Source organism: Labrus mixtus, chromosome 3, assembly GCF_963584025.1.
Source record: "Labrus mixtus chromosome 3, fLabMix1.1, whole genome shotgun sequence".
In the NCBI taxonomy this organism is placed as follows: domain Eukaryota; kingdom Metazoa; phylum Chordata; class Actinopteri; order Labriformes; family Labridae; genus Labrus; species Labrus mixtus.
Genome location: NC_083614.1, coordinates 19,391,840 through 19,411,438, shown reverse-complemented (window position 1 = coordinate 19,411,438; position 19,599 = coordinate 19,391,840).

Genomic DNA, 19,599 nt, shown 5'->3' with positions numbered 1-19,599 from the left:
AGTCTTCGATGGAGACAAGCCTTCCGTGTTGAGAATAAGGAGTATTTCCCTGAGAATTGTAAGTTGGAGACAGGTCTTTGGTTGGCAATGACTGTTGCATTGAGGTAGGCTTCTTCAGAAGTGCTTTAATGACAGCAGTTTTAATGGAAGTGATCACTGCAAAAACAATATTTTCTAGCTTTTTAAGATCTAGTAAAAAGTGGGTCATGGTGCCATTAACAATATTCCTGGAGAACTGGAGGGTGGGTTCCCTGTGTTCTTTGGGGCATTGATTTTTTTCTAATATGAATAATTTTGTCAGAAAATCTCTCACAATCAGTGGACGGCATCTTGGAAGGAATTGTAGGATGGGGTAACAATAAGTATTTCAACAATAGGTAGGAAGTTGTTGTTGATATTTTATCCAATGATTTTAGAAAAATGTGACTTTCTGGCCAGTTTGATTTCTTTGTTGTATGCATTAAATTTATTCTTGTAGATTTCATTGTGAACCTGAAGCTTTGATTTTCTTCATCATCGATCAGCCTGACGACATTCTCGCTTAAACTGCCTAACAACCCCTAACAACCTTTGACTGTGTAAAAACATAGTTGCAAAACATCCAGGTTCTAAAAGTGTAACGTAAAAATCTGGCCAAGATAAAATAAGATAAAATGCTCAAAAAATTGACAGATGTTTAATAATTGAAACCACAACTTGGATAAACTGTGTCCTGTGTCTAGGGATTATAAACATTAGTTTCTCTCACAGTAGGGAGATTAAGCCTCAAACAGATGAGACAGAAATTTCCTCCTTTCCTTTAAAAAACTGAGACATTTTCTGACAAATTTCTTCCATTCATGCCATTGTTATGGCAGTATTTTATTGTCATTTCATTAATGGATTCAATCTCTGCCGATATGGAGAAATGTGAGCGAGCAGTTGAGAAAAGCACAGAGGGACCTGTGCCTTTACAAGGAGCTACCTCTGTGTTATATAACACTGGCAAGTCTGCTGTATTGCCTCCAAGGGAGTTCACAGTTCTGCTCTTTTCATTTTGAACAAGTCTCCTGTGTGAGCAACAACAAACATCCACATACACAGCCACTCTCTGCAGATAAAATTGGTTTATATGGGAGCAGTCGGGTCTTCTGTCTGTCTGGATTAATTTATGTGACCTGTAAAGGTTTTACTGCCAGCACCAAGCAGCTCATGTTTGCCAACATGTACACATTTCTTTTAATAATGATGAAATTCCAAAAATAATATCACAAAAAAACAAAGAGGCACTGTGATCTTTGGTTTTCCTGACTGGCATTGATCATAGACATCATGAATAATTGATGCTATGCATCATAGCTGGGTCCATGTTGCTTTTCTGGTGCCACAAGTGGCCATATTTGAATGAGAGGTAGGGGTGGGAGACTGACAGAGGTTATTTTTTATTTGTTTGATAAACAGAGTTGTACATTTTAAGAGTTAAAGGAAGAATGTGCAACTTTTTGATGTAGACCAGTAGATTTCGCCCTTGAGCACCAGCATGAAACCAAAACAAACTGCTGTTTGGGGACACCTCTGCTATTCTGAAGCCTCCACTCTCCTCACATAGGATATACCGGTACTTGATTTCTGTTATACTTATGTGTAAAATTTCGCACATTCTGCTTGACTGGCAGGCTGGGACTGCAACAAACAAACAAAAACATTGTGATTAAAAGCCCTGAAAACAACTCCAAAATCTTAAATCAAAGTTTTCACCTCCTGGAAATGAAAGTGTCATTTTACCTTTGGTGGGTTTTCACTTTAAAGGTCTGATACTGTTCTTAATTTGCAATAGCATCCTTTACGGCACATCATCCAAATCCTCAATAAACTTTAACAAATCCAGAACTCTGCTGCACGCCTTCTCACCCATACCTGTTCCTGTAACCCCATCACACCCTGTCCTGCAAAACCTCCATTGACCCCCTCTCCCTTACCGCATCAAAATCCTGCTCCTCTCTCACAAAGGCCTCAACCGGCAGGCCCCCTCCTACCTCACTGACCTCCTCCGCCATCACACTTCTTCTTATAGCCTCAGTTGTTCCAACGCCCAACCTCTTGCCTCCACCTCTCAGAACCAAGCACCCATCCTGGGGCTACAGAGCCTTCTACATCACTGTCCCTTCCCTCTTGAACTCACTCCATACTGTTACAACCCGGCTATTAGGCTGCAACAAAAAAAGGAGATGAAGACGAGGTACCAAAATAACACCAAATTTATTTACAATATGATCAAATTATTGTAGCTCAAAACAGCTGTGCCACGATGTTCACACGGGGTGTGAGAACAAGGTGAGAGAGAGAGCATCTGTCCTGAGAAGAGGATTATATGTACACTATAAGAACTACACTGGACCAAGGTGTAGCCCCTGATTACGACCCTGCTTTGACAGGAAACTGTTACAGAAAACAAACAAGAGCACAGGAACACTTATAGGGTCGTCACACTACACAGATGTTGCTATGTTTGTTCCTAATGTTGTTTTTGTCTTTCAATTTTGAACTTTTGTACAGTGTCCTTGATTACTTGAAAAGTGCATAATAAATAAAAGGTTTATTATTATTATTATTATTATTATTTATTTGTATTTTCTGTTGTATTGACATTATTGCCACTTCTAGACAAAAATGCAACATTAAAAGTTATGTGGCTGCCGTCACAACGGTTATGAAACAGATCTAAAAAATTCTGCCTCACAGTGCATCAACTCTTAAATCCCCCTCATCCACCCACTTAAGACTTCTCCATCACATCACTGTCACTCCCTCTGCCAACTCTGCGCTCTTCCTCAGTCAGGGAGCTGACAGCAGCTTTTTTTCCCCCCACTAATCATCCTGAGTAATTACTCTCCCTGGGGAATTGATGAGAAGAAAATTTGAAAGAAATGTTAACAAAATAAGTGAGTTGGATTTCTCTTGAAGATGGCAAAGAGAACTAAAAACAGCCTCATAAGTGATACGTTTTGCTCAATTTAAGAAACAAAAATGCTGATTGGAAGTTATTTTTATTTTCATTGGAAATTGTTAGGTCAAGTAAAGAAAAATCTATACTAAGTGTAAGGAAAGGAGTCTTTTTGAAAGCTTAACCTAAGAAGAATCAAATGAAGCAGGCAGCACTGCAGCATTCAACATTAAAAACTCCACATTTATTTTACTTTTTGTGATGGAACAGTTGGGGATCATATAAACAATTCACAACCATTTTCTTTACTCAAAGCTTACCCTCCCTCATTCAATCAGCACTTTTGTTTTTTTTATATGCATCATATTTCTCTTTGTTGTCTGCTTTGTTGTCTGGTCTGACTGAGATCAAAGATTTGCATAATTCTTGCAACAGCATTTGCATGATTCATTTTTGTTGAACTGCAAACATATGTTCAAACTTTGTACTGTTACAAGTACCTTTTCATAAAAAAAAATCACACATTTCTTCTTGTTTGGTTGAGGAGGAGGAAGTGTGTGACTTTAATCTGAATGAAAACCTCAAATTAAATATTGAAGGTTCAGGGAGGCTGAGATGGGAGACTGTTTTGTGAAGTTAGAGTGCTCTGAGGAAATAGACTGTAACCCTCTCACCGGCTGGTCCCTGTCCCTCTGGTTGACCTCTGGGTAATGCTACATCTAGACAGAAACAACAGCAAACATCCATTAAGCCAACTTCTATTCTTTTTTCTACTGTGCCGCATCACCAGGGCTTTATCATATCCCAGCTCACACTGGGCCTGAGACCCATAAATTAACACACAGTATATTTAAATGTTTTTTTGCTTTGCTGTCTGTAAACCTATAAGGAATAAGACAACATCACAGGTAGTAGATAATACTGAAAATCAAAGGCACTCAGTGTTAAAATATTTCAACTTTGGTTTCCCCAGTGGCAATACCAAAAAACACAGGGATCCCTCAGCTCCAAGCCCCACCCTGACAATAAGACTTCTATATGGTGACTGAAATGATAAAGGCTGAACGCTTTCCTCTCTGCCAGGTCTCTCTGTATCTTTACCTTCAATCTTGTCAGTTTCCTCATGAGACATCAACCATCCAGCTTTTTATAACAGTATTTTATCCAGCCAAAGTACATGTGCTCATGAATTGAGATACTCTTACCTTTGTAATAATAAACTCAAACCAGCAGAACATTTATAAAGACATGACAAACAGGCTCCTGGTAAGAAGGTCTAAATGGTGTCTTTGCAGTGGACTGATTAGTAATGTACCAGATTAATGATTTTCTCCTTGACCACATCAGAAAATAAATTTTCCTTTGCCCTTCCTGCAGATTTAAAAAAAAATTATTTATATTACGAGTAAGTAAAAATCCTGTGTTAAAAAAATTGACAAACTACAAAAAGTTCCGTGAGTTTTTTTTTTTTTTTTTTACAAAAATAAAAATAAAGAAGAGTCATTCAGTATCACAACAAACATGGACTCCAAACAGTCATTTCAATAGCATCTTTATCATTGTTACTTATCTGGAAACGTGTATTTTCTCCTCTCACTCCATCGTCTCTCCAATGAAGGGACTCATTTCCATTTATATTGCTACTTAATGCACTCAGTTGTCTGTTGTGTAATTGTACGCAGGGATCACCCTTACACAGCAGGCAGGCCCCTCGCTGGGCCAACAATGCTGATCTGTGAGCCGAGATGACTCCACATAGGTCAACTGAATGCCAGTTAGATGAAGTGTCAAGTAGAGGATGAGTGTGTGTATGTGTAAGTGTGTGTGCTTTTAAAATAGGCAGAAGAGAGATAATTGATTTATGTTAAGCTGAATATGTTTAGTCTATGGCCATCAGTGATTGGTTGATATAAGAAATGTTACATATTTGGTTTTATTATGTCACCTTTGTCCCGAGGTTGTGATTAAATAATCCTCAGCCTCTGTACAACAAAAAATGAAATTAAAAAATAAATAGTTCAAGGTTATCATGTTTCTGTTATCACCATAATACATGCCATGCTAATCCTTTAAAAGCAAAAATACTAATCCAGATGTTTAAAAAAGGGCAGCCTCACTACTGAAACCGAAATCATGCCCTTTTAATCTGCTGTCCAATCTGACTGATAGTCACTACCAACTTTTGTTTATTACCAAGCTCTTTTATCTTTTGATGCCATCACATGTCTGTGTAGCAACCTGACACTGTCAGACCAACGTGACAATGTGTTTCAGTTTTCAACATGTGATTGAACCAGACCAAAAGGCCTCTGGATGCTACAGCCAATGCAAGCAGGAAATGTGTGATGAACTAGTAGCCTGCAAGGTATCTATGGATACCATGAATGTGTGGTCAGCACAAAACTTGAACTACAATCTGGTTCGTTCCTTACTGACAGGATAATAGATTCAGAATGTTCCACTTCGTTGGCAGCCATCTTGTTTTTTTTTAGGACATCACCTCAACATAACCCAACCCTAAATAAGAGAAACTGTTGGGAGTGGCTCTTAAGTGACTGTTAATGAGGCTCTTTCCAGTTTGTTTCCAGGTTTTATGAAGGACAGGATGACATATAACAAGAGTTAAGTGAAAAGGACATTAAGTCATTATGTCATCACATGAGGAGCTGACATTTTGCACCAGCATTCAATGAAACATTTTTTTAGTAGGACAAAGTGTTTGTGATCTGAACAAAGATAACCGTTCAATGCAAGGAAGCATATGTGCCTGGTTCAAAGGTTGGAATAACATGGGTACAAAATGTTCTATTAACACTGTCACTTACTTTAACACAAACTGCATTTTTTTCACATGTATAGCTAAGTTCTCTTTAGTCAACACTATAATCTCCTTACATGTGCAATACATACTTATGACATTAATGCTTTTGCATGTATATCATGACTCAGGCTGTGTCTTTGGTAGCTTGCTTTCTTGTAACTTGCCAGAGGATTTTTACACGTTTAAATTAATATGTTCTAAAATCTCGACTGATAAACTTCTCAGTTCACACTGTACTCAGCTCCTAGCTTTATCTACTTATAACAATTTTATTTTTGAACAATTGACGTTAAGTTGAAAGTTGGCTCAGTTGAATTACTCCTCAATCTTATGTTTTAGGATGACATCTTAAATAAAACATCTTATTTTTCTCAAACAGATAAACCGACCTGATTCATTGCCTACTGCCTTGACAGGGAACATTTGCTTGGAGACAAATCATGTGCTTGCTGCTATTGTCCAAAGTGTAAATCTGTCTGATGACGGCTCATGCCGGGCTCCAAATCACCTGCTGTTCCATCTCTCCATGTATTAACACAATGACTGAGAGCACTGTCAAATACACACACTTACACACACGTCTTCATCAGCACAAGTCCGGCTGTGTGTGCCAGAAAGACTTTTGTATCAGATTTTCTACCTTAATGTAGGTGTATATACACTGTAAATATTGAACAAGTAATACAAATATCACTTTGTGGATAATTTTTTCATGTTTCTGTCATTCTTTACAGACATGTTCAGCGCCTGAGGGCCCTAACCGCGGAGTGGGGTTCGCAGTACTGCAGGTTTGGGGCTGTCGCGTAGAGGAACAACTGATTCCCGGGAGACTCAGGTGGGGGCTGATTGCAATTGATTTCTGGCTGAGGTGATGTTTCTCCTCATCTACACAGGTGCATACTCAGTGTGAATGCTGTGATCCGGGCTGCTGTGTCATCTTTTCCCTGGCTGCATGACCTCTAAGGCTCATTTTCCATGCTGCTGCTTGCTATGGTTTATGTAAGATACTTATCCAGGGTGAAAAATGCAAATAAACAACAAACCAAAAAAAAACAGATCATTGAACTTTGACATGTAGCCTACAGGACCTGTAGTACAGATAGCACACAAAAAGGTTGCTGCAAGGCTCCAGCCTTTCTAAAGTGAAGATTTCTGATAATCATATATACAGGACATGATAGTCCATTAAATAACTTAGAGTGTAAGACTGTTAAAGGGGTACTTCACCCATTTGCATTAAGCTTTGTATCATTAGAAACTTGGTAGTATTTTTGAATGGTTGTGCATCCAGCCCTCATTTTCCCCTGAGACGGGAAATCTTTGTATTTTTTGTCTGCAAAAGGAGCTTCCAGTGACGCAAAAATCGCCATTTTGCGTCATCGGCAGCTGCTGTGGTTAGCAGGGGTGAAACTACATCGCACTACATAAGTTCCTCATATTTTCGACCACTGAAGCTACAGACCAATCACAGATCAGTGGGTGGGAACTCACTCCCAGAATCGAAACTTAATGTCCGCCGTATTGCTTGGATCTATGCTAACAAGCTCTATGGAGAAAGCTGATAAGAACCGAAAAGAAAAAAATATGTTTCATCTTCAAACTGATATGGATGAAGGGGATTTTGAAGGTCTTCTGCTCGAATTGGATGTTCGTGGCTATCTCTACAAGCTGCAATATAGCGGCGAGGCAGCTGCTGCTGACACTGCCTGTCGGCGGCGGTGAGGACAAGGAGCCAGGGCCGGCTCGAGCTGGTGTCAGTGTTGGTGTCAGTGCTCTCACTGTTTGCCTATGGACACAGACATAGAGTCCGTTTTCTGCCAGGATTTTTCAAGATGCCAATTCCTTCTGGAAGACATCTCGGAATCAGTTGAGGAAACGGCCGTATGTGTTGTAGTAAATGTCTGTAAATAGAGGACCGGGACCCTAGCTTCAGTGGGAGTGGCCTGCAGTGCTGTGCATTCTGGGAGTTGGTGTCTTTCATCCACATGAGCCAAAAAGACACTTTCTGCCTTTTCTCGGCCAAGAAGGCACCAACTTCAGAATGAATTTCACATTACTACTACATATATGACCCAATGTCAATACAGATTCATGTTTCAACAGGTGAAGTATCCCTTTAATATGTCAAAACGGTCAATCCAAGAACACAATCCTCAAACCTACTTTATATGTTAAACATCTTTCAGTCATTTCTAACCTTTAAAAGCATAAATAAGGTATGATACGATTACTGCATGCTGGGGTTATCTTCAACACTCCACCTTGTGCCTACTGTATGGCCATATCACGGCTGATATTCAGTGCATGAGAGCTCTCTCCTTTTGTGTGATATTGTCGAAGTGTTTAGAACCTCTGTTTTCTGTAAAAACACTTCATATTTAACTGATCTGAGAACTGAGATTAAACTTTAAAAATTCCCCAGAACTCAGTCAAAAGAGCTGTAAAACAAGAGTAGGGATTTTAACTACATGAATATTTGTGTGTGTGTGTGTGTGTGTGTGTGTGTGTGTGTGTGTGTGTGTGTGTGTGTGTGTGTGTGTGTATAGAAGTAAGTTATGGTGCAGTGTGATGTATTCAGCTGTCCAATCATATTCATTTTGGTCGATGCAGCTTTGTTGTTGGACTGCTTGTAGTATTTCATTACTGTCTCACGATGTTTGGGTCTAGTTTGACAGAATGGTGATATTCTCTTCATTCTTTCTCTAAAAATATACGGCTTTCACTTTTAATATGCCAGTGCAAATAAGGACTATCAGAGACTTCTTTCATCACTCAAACCAGAATTTCCCTACAGTATCATTTAGTTGGCATCATTCTGCCACATTTATAAATGTAAATATTTAATTAAGGTTATTGAAACATTATGAAAGTTAATTCCTGTAAAGTATTTGTGTGTTATTAAAGAAAAGTTGTGCTGTGCAGACTTTGAAATTGCACGAGACAAAAAATGATTTGATTGTTATAAAGAGATTTTAGTGTTATGCATTAAAATGCAAGTTTATTTTCTCATATCATATATATTTCAGAAAATGTAAAGACTATATTCACACATTGCAAAATGTTCCATCTTTCACTTTTCTCTTTGGGTTTGCTGAAACTTATTAGAGAAATATCTGTGTTTTAAGCTTCAAGCAGTTTGACTTTCTCTGAACACTACAAACTATTATACATGCTATGAGTTCATATACTTTCTGTTTTGTACTGAGTTTCTCAGATCTGCTTTTCTAGACACTAATGTCTGAGAAAAATGCTCTGATTTAATGTAATAGCTCATCTTTTTAGATTTCAAAGTCATAGCAAATGAGCTAAAGGCTGCTAAAAACAGCTGAAGAGCTGCAGAGATGTTGGTAAATATAAGCAGCTCTGTTCACTTCACAACTCAATCTAGTTGCAAAATTTGAAATTTGAATTTCAAATCAAATCAAATCAAATCAAATCAAATCAAGTTTATTTGTATAGCACATTTAAAAACAGCTTCACCTGACCAAAGTGCTTTACAGGCAATGCGTAAAAGCAAGAAATAAAAATATAAACATTAATCTATACATATGCACATACATACATATATAAACACATATACACATACATATATATACATAATACACACACACAAATATGTATATATGCACATACATATATACATGTAGTATACATACATATCACAAACACATACACTCATACCTAAATGCTCATGCATACATACAGATACATACCTAAGCTCAATATATGGGGTGTGTTTCAGCTTGTTTTAAATGCCAGGGAAAAGAGGTGAGTTTTGAGTTTTGATTTGAATGAATTTAAGGAGTTGATTTGTCTGATGGAGGGAGGCAGTTGATTCCACAGACGGGGGCCAGCCACTGAGAAGGCACGGTCACCTCTGAGTTTTCGTTGAGCTCGAGGGACTACAAGGAGCCACTGTTCAGAGGACCTAAGTGGGCGTGATGAGGTATGTTATTAGTTTGCTTAATTTATATACATGCCAGGTTTTTAAGTAATTGCTATTCTACCAGAAAGACATTATGTTGGGAGTTTTATATCTAAACTTAATTCTCTTACTATTTTTCAGTTCCATTTTAATAATTACTTATATTTCTGTTCGCTATGGTTGAGTCTTTTATTTCTAGAAAAAAAAAAAACGAAAATTATGATACATGATAAAGAGTCTTTTTCTCATACTTGCTGTAATCTAGAGTAAATAAAACACATACCAAAGCGTATTCAAAATGGCATCAAATGGGCAAATTGGTCCTTTTCTTACATACCAGCATCCGACTCAGTTTTTGCCCCATTTTCCCTCAGTCCAATATGCTGTTGACAAGCCCATGTTTGTCCTCTTAATCCAAAGTTTGTCATTTTATAAAAGTCAGTTTCTGTCATTGTCAGAAAGTGCAGCAGGGTTTGAAATAGTACTGTAGGTCATTTTGAAACAGAATTGCTGGATGGCTGTATTTCTATAGGCTTTGTTCGAACTGTAACACTCTCAATGTTCTTCTAATTAAAGCTAAAACCTTTACTCGGTTTTTGACCCAGGAAGCAGTCCTGTGGGGAAGGAAAAGAGAGGAGAAAGAATCACTCTGCATACAAATGGGCAATTAAGAGCCAATGCTTTGCTAGAGAATCCAGAAGTTGAATGGCAAAGTGTTCTCCTGTGTCCTGAGCGTGGGGCTAATGTCTCATCATCTACCGCTGCTATAGAGAAGGTGAAACGTCTCATTAAGTCAATGACACCATTATCAGTGATGGGTTTTAGGATGACATCATCATCTAAAAGGTCCCAAAATATGTCAACTGCTGTCTGATCTAGAGTGACTCAAATTGACCTCGAAATGAGCAAAACTATTTGACTTTGAGAATTGGGCATTTTTGTAAGAATACTGCTGTTTATATTTTAAGGGGGTCTGAGATTTTCATCACTCACAGTTGTTCCTGTAATATTTGCAACACCCTTGTGCAGATGGATGAGACCTGTGTCTGAGCAGGCAGCAAGAGTAATTCTTAACTAAAATTAGACAAAAGAGAAGAGGACAGGATAAAAATAGACAGAGGCAGAGCTATTTCTGGTTCATCCTCTCATTCTAATTCTGACACGTCATTATTTGAAGCCATTATTTCATCTTGTTTTGGCAGCCGGGTCACTGGCGTTGTTACTCAGAGTATCATCAAAGATTCATCTTCTCATCAGCTTAAACATTCACTTCCTTTTTCTAAATCTGCAGCAGCGAATGTTAATAGACTGTATTTAGTTACAATGCTTATCTGCACTCAAAAGTTAAAGCTATGATAGTTAGTTATAATTCTATTAGTTATACACTAATATATATATATGTAGAGAGAGAGAGAGAGAGAGAGAGAAAGAGAGATTTTGTAACTGTAAATGATGTGTTCTTTATACTAGATTGCACCTTTAAAACTTACTGCTCTTATCTTTAGCATTTTCTGGACGAGGAGTGTTGGTGACTCAAGGTGCTGAAGCTCATATTATTGATAAGCAACAGTTTAGGTTTCTGAAGCAGTTTGAGAGCTACAGCAGCTCCCTAAGCTTCATATGAAGTCTACTTTGTTTTTCCATGGGCCCCAATACAATTACATATCAAATCATCACCCTCAGGCCCTGTTTAAAAGCACAGATCTGTTAAAGCTTTCTTAAATTGTTTAGAGGTAAAATATTTCACCTGAAAAACACGTCACTTCAACAAATTCTCTGTAGGACATTTAACAATCTCTTCAATATCTCTCATCCCCTGAAGGACCCTGCCCATTGTTCAGATTCTCTGGAACAATTCATGTGATTGTAGTGTTTCTAAAAATATTTAGCCTCCTCCATGTTAACTGTGCCTCCTTGTAGCATGTCAACTTTCAGCACCTGACAGTTTCCATTTTTAGCAGTGAGAGAGAAGGTGTCATGGTGACCCCAGCTCCATGTTTCTGCACCCTGCCTAGGGGGTGCAGCTGGCAGCCAGAGATTGGACTCAGCTGGCGATGCTGGAGTCTGTTTGGGTGGGAGGTTGGGTTGTGAGGCCAGATGTGTGAGACACCCAAGCCAAGGTGGCTGAGATTTCCAGCGCCTGAGGCCAGGGTTGCCCCTAAGCAATGTGTGCCTGTTTGAGACTTGTGAAAATGTCCTCCCATTCCTCTGAAGACTATTCCCCAATAAATCAAAACAGCTGATGGTTTTGGTAATACTGTTTGTCCACAATCATTTAAAGACTTACGGTTTGAGAAAACATTTAGGTTGAGATGAAAGGTTAAAGCCAATTTTGGTGACAGTTGAAGAGCTGATGTAAAGATATCAAATTAAAAAATAACATGTAGTTTTTTCCCCATGTCTGAACTTGAAATGCAGAGAGAGGTTTTGCACTGACAAATCTGGGATAATAAGACTTTTTCCATATTTTTGAAATAATCACCAACAAGATATTGAATAGTTAAAAAAACAGAATGGGTTGGTGAGTAAGTCAAGCATTACTGAACACATTTTCATACTGTCAATCACGGGTTCAATAGCATAAAGGTAATAATATTAAAAATCTTTTCACAATCACAATTCAAGAGTTTGTTCCACATTCTCATATCTCCCACTGTGCACAGCAACACACGTCCCAGGGGGCTTCCCTCTTTAACTCGAGGTAGATGTTGAGGAAACATTACAGTATTAATATGTGTCTCAGTTTGTTGTCCTGATCTTTAACACATGTTTTTTTTGTTGACATCTTTTGACATTAGAAAGTGTGTGGCCGAAGCTGCAGGTTGCAAATGTTGCATAAGATGGATTTTGGGAAACCTTAACACACCATAGCAGAATACACTTTTATTAAGGCTGTCAAATAATGATATATATTTTTTAATCACAATTAATGACTGAATTTGAATAGATGATTACGATTTATTACATTTATAATTGCTTGTTTTAAATTCCTTTATTTTGCATTTCAAAAGTTTTTTTGTTATGCTTTTATTTTGTATCTTTTGTCTGAAGCTTAGTTTGCTTTGCTTCCTGTTTGGTTAAAAACCTGTTTCTATTTTTGAAAGAAAATGAGAAACTTCCAGTAGATTGAAGGTTAAGACATTAACCTAATTGAAAAAGGCAATTGCTTCGAATCAAATTTAAAATAGCTAAAGGGAATGATAAAAGGTGCAATGTTTGATGTCACAAATTGGATATTACTTTTGACTTGTCAACTTGTCTGTGAGTTTTATTAAGATAAATTAATCAATCAATCAATCACTCTGGCTGCAGTTATGGGGAATTAACTATGATAGGCTGAAAGGGAAAAAGTGTCACGAGATAAATGTGATTCAAAATAATTAATCAATTAATTTTGGATCTTAAATTGCATTGTGATTAATGCTTTAACGCTAACGTCCCTCACTTTTAGTTTTGCGAACAAAAAATAAAAAAATCTTAACAATAAAAACAGTTTGGATTGACAGCTGTTATTTCACTATTGATGGAGGCTTTTTTTTCAAACCTGTGTTCTCACATCTCATTCATTTAAAAAATAAATGTATCTTAAATTATAAGGAGACACTCATAGATTTTCAAGTCTCTTGACATTTAAATAGTGTCTTTTAATTGTCCAAACTAGTTCAGTAAGAGCTGATGGCGAGGTTTGGTAAGGTAAATCATATTCAATTTGAGGTGTTCAAATAAACATTCAGACAGGATGACAAACACAGTGTTAACTTGTGGTCAAGTTGATCTCCCACAAGAGCTGGATATGAGCCTTTCTTATGAAATCATAAAAGAAGAAAAAACGCTCAAAATCAGCCGTCCACATCTCTATCGTATGTTGCAAGTTTTCTTTATAATAGACCTCTGCTGGTCATTAACCCCAGGTAATCAGCTGTACCATCCCAGTTGAAAATCTGCCTGCTTACTGCAAACTATTTTCCAGTTGAAATGTCTTAGTTTGGCTGTAATGGGCTCCTCCTCATTTCATGGGCTCTTATGTTCTCCAGCACATTGCCCTTTTCACACACAATTACCTCCTCAGCTCCTTTTTCAGGCTCATTAGCAGGACTCGTAGGCTCATCCTGCCCTAAAAGCAGGGGCTTCAAGGGATATGACAAGTTCTTCAGCTTCTAGAGGAGGATCATTTAACTCATCTAAAACTGTGGAAAATGTGAAATCTTCACAACTTCAATGAGAAGTTGAAGTAAGCCCATGGATAGATGGGTAAACCTGCATGGAAGTATCACCAAGTCCTGTAAGTTTGAAATCAACATTAGGGTGTTATTGACTCTGCTAATGGCACTGCATTAAATTAGCACAAAGAATTTCTAATGGAGATTCCCCAGTATTATCTTTAAATCCCTGTACATGATGAGATTAAAGACTTTAGTGAAAGGATAACTTATAAAGGTTGTTTTTGTACCCTTCAACTACACCATGTTTACACCTACAAAAAAAATACCAGAACACTCACAACATCTAAGAATCCACAGAATATAACAAGAGATATCAAGACGGAGTAAAACAGGTTTGACACTACAAAATTAATTCAACCATCCAACTTAATTGAAGAACTTATAAGTATTTAACCCATGGCCCTTTACCTCATTGTATGTTTCCCTGAATAAAAGAGGGTCAACTGTCACCTCGTATAGCAGTCACAACTAAATTGCTTTGGAAAAATATCAAGCTTGATAACCTCCAGAGCGTGGCCATGAAAGTCCATAGTCTGCAAATTGCTCCAGCCAGTCATTAGACCGAACTGCCTTATGGCAAGGTCATGTTACCTTGTTTGATATAACTGACCTTTTGATGTCACTTTTTGTTGGCCAATTCACACATAAATTCTGCCTTTTGGCATTTGAGTCTCTGCACGTGCAGGTTTAAGAAAAAGCTCCTTGAATTTGTATTAGAATTAGAATTTATACTTTATTGATCCCGTGAGGGGAAATTCGTTTTTACACTCTGTCTAGTAAACATGCTACACAAACATAGGCTGAAATACACACACATGCACAAACAGGATCCTATGGACATGCACTAATGGAGAGGTCTCAGAGTGAGGGGGCTGCCCACAGCGGGCGCTCCTGAGCTTGTGGGGGGGTTAGGTGCCTTGCTCAAGGGCACCTCAGCAGTGCTCAGGAAGTGGCCTGGCACCTCTCCAGCTACCAGACGGAATTTCCGGACTTGGTCCGTGCCGGGACCTGAACCGGCGACCCTCCGATTCCCAACCCAAGTCCCTACAGACTGAGCTACTGCCGCCCACATTATTATGTAAGAATGATTGACATACTAAATTTAGCATCAATGTTTAATTGCCAGCAGTATCATGGTACTCTTTGAAGAAAGCTGTTTTCAAAGTGGGCTGGCTGTGAAGATGTGGAGCTTAATCCTGGAGCTTGGGCTTGTTGCTTTGCCCAAGGAGATGAATTGTTGTTTTTGAAGTTCCAAGAATTTAGGACATTTTGATGGATGCACTGGAATGTCCGACTGGTCAGACTTCCAATTAATGACAACAGATTAATTGGAAGTCAATTATAATTTTTTGAAGGTAGCAAAAGAGAAAGACCTTCAGGCTCCATTTATGTGAAGCAAGTTTGATTAGCCTAAGCCATGGGGGCGGCCAATGAAGTGGGGGTTTCCTGTGCTGGTGAGGAGACAGGAACAGAGCTGGCAACAGATAAGACAACTCCAAGTGGTTTGAAATGAGCCATAATCTGTTGTTATTGTATGACGGAGGATTAGGGCCATGTTAAAAAAATATAATTTTTTTAATTTCGAGATTAAATTCGTAAATTTACGACTTTATTCTTGTAAATTTACAAGTTTGAGACCAGCCTGCGCAAAAATGATGACAGAAGAGCAGCAGCATCCTGTTATCAAATGACAAACATGGAGCATCTTGTCCTAAAGGTTTCACTAATGAGGAAATAGGCTACTTCCTTGTGTAGTCGGTAAAAACAGTTCAAGGGAAGTTTTCACTTCTCAAGTTGCAAGACCTTGTTTATCTGTAAAATTATGTATGAACAGGACACTAACTGGCTCTGCACGTGAGACACTTTAACAAGGCAGACCGATAACGGACACAAATAGTTGTGTTGGGGCTTTACTTATGCAGATATGAAACTACACATGCTTTTGGCACATCATCACGTTCACATTGTCATAAAATATCAGCACCCTGAAAAGATACTGCAAGAAACTGTGGCTTTTCCGAAGAAAGAACCACACTGACAGGGAGGAAGTTGTCTGCAGAGGAAAATACTTTAAGAGTTCTACTTTCATCATTTGAATGCGCAGGCTGGTCTCAAACTCGTAAATGTTCGAGTTTAATCTCATAAATTTACGACTTTATTCTCGTAAATTTACGACTTTAAAATTTTTAAAAAATGTACGTGGCCCTAATCCACCGTCGTATTATTGGCCATTCATAAGACACATTCAATTACCAATTGAAGACTGGAAGCTTACTTGATGTGCATTCATTTTTCTAACTTCAATGCAGACATAGATGAGTTGCTCCTCATGTTGCTGAAGCTGCCTGCCTTGAGTTCGAATCGTTGATCTGACAAGCACGGCTCTTGAACCCAATCTTGATAAGAAGGTACAGTCTTTACTTGTAAGCACAGGCAAACTGATTGCCTGTTCCAAAAAGGGAACAGGCAAAGTCATGGTCAAAAAACACAGCAGAGATCAATGCCAAAAAGTAATTCACTTCATACAAAGTCTTGTACACTTGACAAATGTGAACTGGCACAGAAGGAAGACACAGACTATGAGACTAGGCTGGAATTGGTGGAGGGAGGGGGGGCACACTCACCAATAGGGTGATATAATCCGAGTTCACCTAATGTTGGGGAATACGGCTGGAGACATTGCGAGGTTGTTCGGCGTGTGCGAGAGAACAATCCGTCGGAAGATGGCACAGTATGGGATAAGGTAAAATCAATCACCATTCTGCCGAGCCGATCGGGTAGAATTTACTCCACAAATTACACAATGCTGCAGGAACAGGTCTAACAATATAAGTGGTATGATCTTATTTGTTTTCCGTGACTGGACATGTTGTGTGAAGAACTCCAACAAGGGAATTTAGATAAAATATGGACTCAGTCGGAAAGTCTTCGTAAAGTAGCTTCCGTTGAGCGTGCTCGACAAAAGTTAAGCTAATGAAAATGCATCTGACATCTTGTGATCACTGTGCTTTTTATACCATGGTCTTATTTGTGTAATGTTTATTGTATGACTATGATTATTAGAGTCCATGACTTATTAACACCATTGGACGACAAGGATCTGGATGAAACTGTGACTCAAATTCTGCATCACCATCCCAACTGTGGTTACAAGATGATGGCTGGGCACCTGAATGCACAATGCATTTGCATACAGAGTAACTTTAAGTGATACCCATTCAGAGGGAGATGTTTTTATTTGTGGAAAAAGAGCAGGGGTCACAAAACGCGGCCTGAAACTAGCGTTCGCCATTTCCCACATAAAGTCTATGATCTATAAAAACAAACCCTGACAGTAAAATGTGCGCAACGGTAGGCAAATCTGACCCAGGCGGTCGTACATTTTGGATTAAATAAAAAATCTAAAATCCAGTATTTCGAATATAAAGTAATATTCTAATATATTGAGATACTTGGTTTGTGGTTTTCCCGAGCTGTAAGCCTTAAGGTCATGATTGAGACACAAAAAACAGCTTTATATATTTCAATGTGTGTAATGGAGCTAGGATATATTAAAGTTTCACTTTTTCTAATAAATTACAAAAAAAAAAAAAAAAAAATCGATATTGTAACTTTTTGAGCTGCAGCTGTAGCTTTAGACGAGTTGAAAATTCTACAGGAGAAAATTTAAGATTATAAAAATCATCTGTTTGTTGAATGGTTACTGTATTGATTTCATTAAAAAAAGAACACAAAAATAAGTAGACTTAAATGAGACTATAATGTATAGATTTCATTGACTAAAACTATGATTCAACTTTTTAGGTCTGTAACTACACCAAATGTAACAATATTTCAAAGGACTGAAATGTGACTAAAAGTGTATTTTATCATAGTCAAAATACCAAATCAAATGTTATATTAATACTGCTTAGGATGATGAGAACAAATACCTTCAGGAAAGAAAGAGTCTAATTGTTTTTACGTAGATTTCATGTGTTGTCCCTTTCGCATAGTTTAGGACAGCGTTGCATCACGTTGATCCTCGTGGAGTTTTGATGCGCACACTTCAGCTTAACCCACAAAGACGCAGGATGTACTCTGTTCCAGCATCGAACCGTTTGTGGCACATTGACGATAACCACAAATTGAGGTAGACTATCTGAAGAACAGTAACAAAATCAAGTATTTTTTTAAATAAAATATCATAGCAACCTAAGCACATTGAAAAATCTAAAAACAAGATTTTATATTATTCTGTCCTTGGTGGATGGATTTAAAGAGCTGCTTTAAATCAAAGCACTCTACAGAACCATGAATTAAAACTAAATGAGTCCTGGAACTGTCTTAGTGGGAAATGGTTAAGAAATCCATGGTGCAGGTAGTGTTTGCTCTTTATAATCAAAGGTAAATTATGTATCACAGACGCCTCTTTTTATCTCCACTTGTACTCAAAATGTATTTTAAGCAGTAAGCTCTTTGGGTTGTGTCCACCATTGCTTACTGTTAGGGTTGTCACAGTCATAGTTTTGTGAGGGGTTCAGTTGACAGCTCTCACACTATCCAAACTGTAAATAGACTTGGGAACAGGTTACATGTGAAAGCAGACTTTAAGAGGTTAGTATTGGTTAGATACAATTACAAAAGGCTTATATAAAGAGTAAACAAATGATAAAGGAAGGTCTCATCGAAACAAACATTTAAATTTGATTTCTTGGAACCAAATAGCCAGGACATGCAGACCTCTACATTTTGTCTCAGCATCTGTGAGTTTGTTTCAATGTTTGTCATCTTTGTATTCCAATACATTTTGCAATATAAACTTGACCCTATACACACACACAGATCAAGATGCTCAACAACTGCTGGCTTGTGATGCACTCACATTTCATCACTGTTCTTGATACAAGACTATATATTCAACGTCCATTAAACCAATACCTCATGCATTCCTCACTATGAGCCTTGACACTTGAAAACGGAAACTAAGTAAATAAAATTTCACACAAAAAATGTACCAGTGGCATTCATAGTCTGCAAGAGCTGTTATACACTGGAAAACATACAGGCTCCAGATCCAGGTTCCTTTGTAATGGCTGAATAAAAATAGTCGCATGACCAATCATAGTTAGTGGCTCTTCAAGGTGTCGCACATGATAGCCTTCATTCGGACACGGGATGATGACCAGTTGGCGACTTCTGGTCGTCCCAGATATTTTTAGGAGTTCAAAGGATGTTAAGAGGAACTCTCTGAATTCTCCTGTATGTGAATGACTTCCGGAAAATAAAAGACCAAGACATATTATTGTAACTATATGTGCAGTTTCACTCCTAAATTATTTTACTTCTCCTTGAAGTTCTTTTATGATGTCCATATTTTTATTTCTCTCAGCATTTCTTTGATGTGGGATTCCTCCATGTCTGTTTTCCTCTTTAGGCCTACTTGTGGTAGTCTTTTTTAGATGTTTTTGCCGACTCTGTCACCGAACCGGCACGTAAATTCATCCCTTACTTAATTCAAGTAGGGTCTCTTTCCCCATTTTCGTCCTAGTTTTGCATTTTTTGCTTTTTTGAGGACTTTATGGTCGAGTTCTGGAGGGAGATCGCGTTATTCTGCCATTCACGTTTCACTCGATTTAAAAATATGTTTAATCTTAACTAGCATGTTCTGGACCCTGCTGATATCAAAGCTGATTACGAAGACACAAGGAAAAAGATAACAAATCGT